We start from the raw sequence: 8,319 nt of genomic DNA on the forward strand, positions 1-8,319 counted from the left end.
GAGTGCTGTGCCAAGTCACGCGCGCAATTGATAATCTATGTATGCCCTCATGGGTGCGTGGAGATTCTCCAAGAAAGCATCGTTTGACTCGACTCTTGATCATTGTTTAATAATGTACCGCGCGCTTGAGGCTGCGATAAATGATTATGTCGTCGCGATTTATGGAGAACGCTACGCTTAGTAATTATTGTTGGTGTCACATCTCTACGTCTTCACAATGCGGTCTCAAGGCGCCGAAGGGCGCGAGGTGGGGTTTTAAGGGCTCCAACCATAGTTTAAAAATGCTCGATCATGCATATACTATTCAACCGAATATATATGAAATGTTTGAATTCTTGTAAATATCGAGTTCGAAGCGAACCGTCATTTTTTCGGTAGAACCGAATTAAGGCTAATAGGGAAAATATTATCCAGTAATTAAATAAGATTGAAACTTGAACTTAAAACCAGTAGTACAGGGTGCGGCAACATAACTTCCTTTTTTGAAAGCGTTTTGCGTTTGAAAAAAGGAAGTTTTTTGTCTCACCCTGTATACTTATAACTGCTTTTTGTTCAGAAGTTGCCGCATTTAGATGCTCTGAAAGATGGACAGAATTAATATAGAGTGTAGATGTTATCTTAATGATTCGCGTATAATAATATTAAAATGATTGAGTAGCTATATTAGTTATATAAGCTTTGCCGAAAAAAGTTATTGTATTATATATTTTTATCGTATATTTTTCATATCTGTAATATGTCAAATGCATGCTGCTTATTATGGAGACAGACACTTGAAGAAGCAAAACAAGGTTTGATTAGCTTCGGACGTATTAAAGAACCAGGGACATCTGCAACTATACTAGTATGATATCCCGCAAGCCATCGACATTGTGTTTGGCCGGAGTGTATCCGCACCAGGCATGCGTAGTGCGCAAAGAGCTTTGGTCACATACCAAAAATTAAAGACTAGTTGACAATATTCTATCAAATAAGATAATGGAAAATCACGAGGGTTAACTTATTGGAGGAGATACCTTATCATTTAAAAGCAATATTGCAAAAAAATAGCTACCTCTGAAAAATGGGTGATGTATTAGGGAAGAAAAAAACGAGTGCCATTTGCGTAAAGCAAATAGTGTCCCCCCCCCCTCTAAAAACAGAAAATAGGTTAATAGGTAATGCATTGGTAAATTACCATATTAAAACAAAAGAAAAAATTCTGACTTCTTACCACTACTTACCACGAGGTTGGATGACCTCAGAATCGATTGATTTTAATACATTATTTTTATTACTTCTCAAATATTTTTAATAAGATCGAAAGCTGAGCAAAATTGCATTTAGGGAATATTAGCTGTAAAAATATGAAAGGACCTGATTACCGACTCGTTACTATATATAGAGGGGTATGGTATTCTAGTGGGTAAAATGTTGGGTTAGGCACAGGGCTGTTGAGGGCTATTGACTATAGGGTCCGGGTTCAGTTCTGAGTGGCGATTCTGGATTTTAGCTTGACCCAATTAGTGTGATTTACGGACTTTCAAGCCTTTCTGATTAGCCACAATAGGTGCACATACCCTGACGTGTGAATTTCACTCGCCGTTGAGCTAAGCAATCGCACAGAATAAACCGCTAAATTCTCCTTGGGTGTGGCCAACAATATGATTCATGACAAATGTATCTTTTAACACAGTGAGTCAATAAAACTTCAAGGGCGAATTAAATATTTCATTTGAGAATTTAAAGCGTCATAGCAAGCACCGAAATACTGAGGACACATGGAATTAATTAATGCTTTTCTATACAAAACGCACTCGTCGGTAAACAAGTTCACAACAAGAAAGTGTGTAAATTTGGCACGAAATGTTGATCAGGTAGATAGTACAGCGTGGCATTTATCAAATACTTAAGATTTCCAAGCTTATGTCACCTCTAAATGCAAAATATGCTCATAGATATCTCTAGCGACGAACTTATGAGAACGTACGTTATAGAACGAATGAATGAGATTAGTCAAGATTATAGGCGCAGGGTCAATTACATTAAATCCCTTTGAAAATAACCCAGCGAATATTAAAAAATTAACTAAAAATTTATACGAGAATCTAAAATTATTTTGGTTATCTGTCAGGAAATTTCAGGGAAATAAGTCACTATTCAGTTAATCCAGTCAAGGACGATGAAAAAGTTGAAAAAATGACCCGTTAGTTAAGGCAAACTATTAAAATTCCTTCTTTAAAAGCGTTTTTCCACATTTTCACCGAATGTCTCCTATAATCCTTGCCTAGTCACTTCCTCGATCAGATGCTCGGAATATGAAAAGGCACGCACAGGGATAGAAAGTTTGCCAAAAAACATTTACCCAAGTAAATCTTCCGGGACCGATCTAATACCAGCTCGCATATTTAAGGAACTAGCGTCGAAAATAGCGCAGTATCTGGAAATCATATTTCAGAAGTCCCAAATAGGTCATAAGTTCATGATGACTGAAAAATGGCTAAAGTGACACTATGTAAACGACTTACTGCATTTAAAAGCGTCGATATGATGTAACCGAGTAATTAAAGATCTATCTCCTTCAAATCCGTATCACGCAAGGTAATGCAAGAACATACGAGGGTCATCCGGAAAGTAGTACCCGTTCGTGCCGCATGAAGTGCTGACGACGCGAGTAGCCGCTGGACGAGGTCAGATAGCTTCAGTGGCTTGTCTGCCTTCTCTGAGCCAAGTTGCGTGACGCTAGCATTGCCTGTGTTGTTTCTGTGATTGTTTACAATGTTTAAAAAAATTGAGAACGCCGCCAGTTGTGAAGTGAGGGCAGTGATTAAATTCCTCAATGCAAGAAACGTTCGCCCATGTGATATTCATCGCCAATTAAAGGAGGTGTATGGAGACAATGTAATGGACGAGTCGTCTGTTCGGCGGTGGTGTCGCAACTTCAACATGGGGAGGGGGAACACACACGACGATGAGCGTTCGGGGAGACCGTCTGTCATTACAGACCAACTGGTGAGCTCAGTTGACGAATTCGTGAGGAACGATCGGCGCGTCACAATTGATGACATCTGTGAGCATTTTCCCAATGTTTCTCGAACAATTGTTCATGAAATTGTTAAACACCATCTGCATTATGCAAAAATTTGTGCAAGATGGGTCCCTCGCGTATCTCAATGAGCTGGCGGCGAAGGACTATGCAGCAGGAATACAGAAACTTGTCACACGTTATGACAAATGCCTTAATTTGCTTGGAGATTATGTTGAGAAGTAGTTTAAAGTATCCTCTTTCAAATAAAATTTTTTATGTTTGTTAATATTTACTTTTGTGTCTTTATTTCACGAACGGGTACTACTTTCCGGATGACCCTCGTATAATTGTTGGTTCGATAGTGAAGCATCTCGATATTCAGAAGTTATTGATGAAATATCCGCACGGTTTCCACGAAAGGTAAATCCTGAGAGACGCAATTTGCTCTTTTTTCCATGGTGTTTTACGTCTGGCAAAAAGTAATTTCTCAGTCGACGTGATTTTCCTAGACTTAAAAAATAATTCTAAAAAGTGTCTCCTAGCAAGCTACTTGCAAAGCTATGAGCCTATGCCATAAATGAAATATCATAAGCTGAATAAAGGCTTCTAAATGGTCTCATACAAATGGTACTCCTTTATGGTGTTGGCGCTAATGAAGACCAAGTCACATCGTGTGTTCCCTAAAGAAGTGACGTCATCATCTTTTATTCCTTTTTTCTGCTAAGAACATTGAAAGAGCGGGGTAAACTTTGCTTTGCTTTGGTAATCGTAAACTTTGCTTTAATCCTGACGACGTCGTTTACAGAGATACTATATTTACAGAGAATTTAGCCTGAGGAGTATGAAGTGGTGAATTTTTGGAATAAGATTAGTTCTCCCCCGAACGTCTAGTCATCAAAAATACCGATAAACCTATACGTACCCTAATTCTACTTTCGAGGATAGCTCGATTTTCCCAGTACTTACACTTTAACAGAGAAAACATCAATTCGATCCTTTGGAAGAAAGCCTACTTCACGTACTTCTAAATGTGAAGTTCCGTTTGTAAAATTCCCGAGTCCAACGCGGCCCTCTCGTTAACATCCCTTGGTTTCATTTTAAACCGCCAATAGGCCGACTTATTTGGGCGCCTATCGATTAGATCTATTTTATCTTAATATTGATATACTCTCCTAAAATTCTGATTGTTCTAATGCCCGTCACGCCTGTTTCTTGATATCTCGAGGTAGACTACAATCCAAATGTGAAATAAGATAGCTCCTTTCAGACAAGCGGCATCAAATCAACATTGACAGTGGCTGATTTCAATCAATAATTAATAAAAGGGAATCGCATCCATAAACGTTAGACTGAAAACTGTGACGTGCATATCATAATAGATATTAGTTAAATTATTAATGCTTGATAACTTAAAATGAGCAGAGTGTTGTCGTATGTAACATTTTCGCAAGTCTGATTCCATATCCTCAACTCGGTAAATCTCGATCTGTTCATTCAAAATAACCAAGAACCTACTGGGACATGGTCTCACAATTCTGGAAATATTTCGGCTATAAAAATGATTCTATAGTCTATAAGCATCTACTATATTCCGGCCTATACGTTTCGTTTCGTATACTCTGGCTTTGACAAAACGAAGCCCTACGATACATAGCATAAAGATAGTTAATTTGTTTTTACTATACGACAGTGGAGATACAGTAGAAATATTCTTCAACGAGAGCATCTGGTTTTTTCTTCTGAATTTTCTCTTCTTAAGTTTACCAAATGGCAAATAAACTCCTTCGGTGGCGATCCTTAGTGTAGTCCTTGGAGTCATGAGCGTTTCCCACCGGGTGTAATTCAGATGCCACAGATAATTTACAAATCCATTGGGTCAAGGGAAGCTTTCAAACACCGACGACAGAATCCTGCACCTGTTCCGAGCTATTTAATGCGGAACGGAACCTGTAACCTTAAAGCGCGGGGTCAGGTACTTCGAGCGAGGTCGGCATTGCATGGTTTCAATGAAACCCCATAGATTTTCCCATGGGTTCAACCTGAGGTTTAGAGCAAAGATAAGGATTAGATACCCCAAACATAAAAATGTGAGTCGTCCTGAAATAAAAATGGTCCTCATTTACAAATAAAAGTAGGTTACGAAGAATTAGGAGCCGGATATATGAGGTCGCGCTATCGATAACCCAATATTTTAAAGGATTTCCTGTATCGGGACCTTATCGTGGCTGATATGCATTTCGGCATATGGTATGGAAAACTCAATTGTGTTGTAGACGAAGGAAATATATTTCTCCGAAGGGTCTCAGCAAATATGCACGTGTTCAATTGAATCACTTGAAACGCACTTCCTCTTGTACTTAAAATAGTGATTCAGGGTAAGAGTAACTATGAAAATGGCGTGGGAATCTCCCATGGATATGTCGATGAAACTGTGACTGTGTTTTTTTCCCCTTACGTACTTCCCATGAGAAAAATATGAAATATTTTTTGGGAGTAATTATTGGCTTAAAAACTGAAAAAAGGAGTACTACGAGGGTCATCCGGAAAGTAGTACCCGTTCGTGAAATAAAGACACAAAAGTAAATATTAACAAACATAAAAAATTTTATTTGAAAGAGGATACTTTAAACTACTTCTCAACATAATCTCCAAGCAAATTAAGGCATTTGTCATAACGTGTGACAAGTTTCTGTATTCCTGCTGCATAGTCCTTCGCCGCCAGCTCATTGAGATACGCGAGGGACCCATCTTGCACAAATTTTTGCATAATGCAGATGGTGTTTAACAATTTCATGAACAATTGTTCGAGAAACATTGGGAAAATGCTCACAGATGTCATCAATTGTGACGCGCCGATCGTTCCTCACGAATTCGTCAACTGAGCTCACCAGTTGGTCTGTAATGACAGACGGTCTCCCCGAACGCTCATCGTCGTGTGTGTTCCCCCTCCCCATGTTGAAGTTGCGACACCACCGCCGAACAGACGACTCGTCCATTACATTGTCTCCATACACCTCCTTTAATTGGCGATGAATATCACATGGGCGAACGTTTCTTGCATTGAGGAATTTAATCACTGCCCTCACTTCACAACTGGCGGCGTTCTCAATTTTTTTAAACATTGTAAACAATCACAGAAACAACACAGGCAATGCTAGCGTCACGCAACTTGGCTCAGAGAAGGCAGACAAGCCACTGAAGCTATCTGACCTCGTCCAGCGGCTACTCGCGTCGTCAGCACTTCATGCGGCACGAACGGGTACTACTTTCCGGATGACCCTCGTATCATTTTAATTGCTATCGTACAAGTATGCTTTGCTGAACTATTGAACTCGGGTGGCAATGGTAATACTTAGTAATGGTATATAGCAGTATAGTTGAGTGGTAAGAGACTTTTGATTATATTTGCTTCTACTAGAACGGATGTCACTTATGGGAGAACAGTGATAATTAAGGCAAGGTGATCAACCCTGAGATTAGAATATCCGATTATATTTGTCATAGTACCTTGATTCCAAGAGTATAGGAAACGTAATGTGATGCCGTATTTTTCTTACTGGAAGTATGTCATCAGTCCATGTTCAACATACGAATAGTATAATTTCGCAGTCAGTTCTTTGCTATTTATAATTATTTTGCTGTAATCCGCCAGTTGAAGGTAATCTTTTGATGGAACCAAGTAATAAGCATTGCTATACAACTAAGCCCCACCTAGCATGATATTAAATTCATTAACATCTAATATTACGAAAAATCATTTTATTATTTTGTACCTCCCTTCTTGACACCCAAGATCCCTTTTCCTCCTTCTCCTTCTGTCACAGCATTTTATTACTCTCTTCAACATTCCGTTGTCTCTCATTATCTGCTGCAATCACTTTTCCCATCTCAGCAGCAAATCTCTCCCTTCCCCACCCTTTCTTTGCACATCTTAATTTGTTTTCCGTTCTGTGAATTTCATCTTTTCCGTTCATATCTACACACTTAGGGTTCGGAGTCATGCACAATCAAGCTTCGATGTTAATTTTTCCTAACCCAGTGAAACTTGAACGAACACTCACATTAGCAACCTTTTATCCGAAATTTCATTTTTAAACTCACACCCCCCTCCCCTCCTCTTCCCCCTAACACTCTCCCTCTCTCTCTCTCTCTCATTCGTCTTCCTCCTTCCCTCATCTACGAGGAGAGGAGGCAAGGCGTTTAAAAATTCATTTAGACCATGTTTGGCATTCACATAATTCAAAACGTGGTCCTCAATAAAGACAAGATACGGAACATACCACATTTAACGGGAAATATTGTCAAATAAACCTCAAATACTTGCGTGTGTTGCCCATAAAATCGTAAAATTTCAATTTCAGAATACCAGTAATCATTATGTTTTATTTAAACCAGATATATTATTTGAATGAACACGGTGATTTTTTTTCAGAAAACGGTGGTGAATTGCGTTCCTATTTCTCGAAACATCGAGTAAAAGGGAGGCACTGATAAAAACCATGTGCTGTCCGGATTTTAATATCAGCTGAACCTATTTTAGCTGAGCAATTGAATGCAAATTTTTCCAATATTTTCCCAAAGAACTTTTCATTCCTCATTTTACAAAATCATACTACGAAACGAAAATGTGAACATTTTCAAAAGAGAACGCTTCTCTGCGTTTTTGTACTCCCTACCAGCAAAAAAATGACAAAACTGGATAAATGGAGATATTAAGATTGTTCGAGATCACATTCATTTTTTTACAGTGACTAAGCTGTCATAACCAATTTAACGAGATAAATTCAATTATTTAAATTACTCATGTAGTCGATCGCGTGCTTCAACGTTACCCATAACATTCTCCATGAATGATTTAACGCCATCACCATCCAACGACAGCTCTTGCGGATTTCCATTCATGATAAAATCTCCTCCCATCAGATGGTCCGCCGTCGCCAGTGGGCGTCGTCCCCCTCCACAAATGATCCGCAAGCCCAACCAAGCCATTCCGAATCCCATCCTAAAAGGTGGGAGATAATGCGCCCGGAGTAGTTCCACTGTCCTCCGACGGCGGCACCACCTCTCTTCATATGGTGAAAACGACATCTATCAGTCGTTTTCTGAGCGAAATTTTGAGCAAATTTTTCTATTAAAGCAAAGCCATGTCCCGACCCAGGGGGCACCATCCTAAGCCGGGGCTAGTGCCAGATAGCAGAATAGCTTTATACCAACTCGCATGTCGTTTTTTTTCATCGCGTCACACAAATGCCTCATCATCCGGCTAGTCATAACAAATGCGGTCCCATGTTATAAATTCAAATCTGAAAATC

The sequence above is a fragment of the Hetaerina americana genome, unplaced genomic scaffold (assembly GCF_022747635.1).
Source record: "Hetaerina americana unplaced genomic scaffold, ioHetAmer1.1.p SCAF_2, whole genome shotgun sequence".
Lineage (NCBI taxonomy): Eukaryota > Metazoa > Arthropoda > Insecta > Odonata > Calopterygidae > Hetaerina > Hetaerina americana.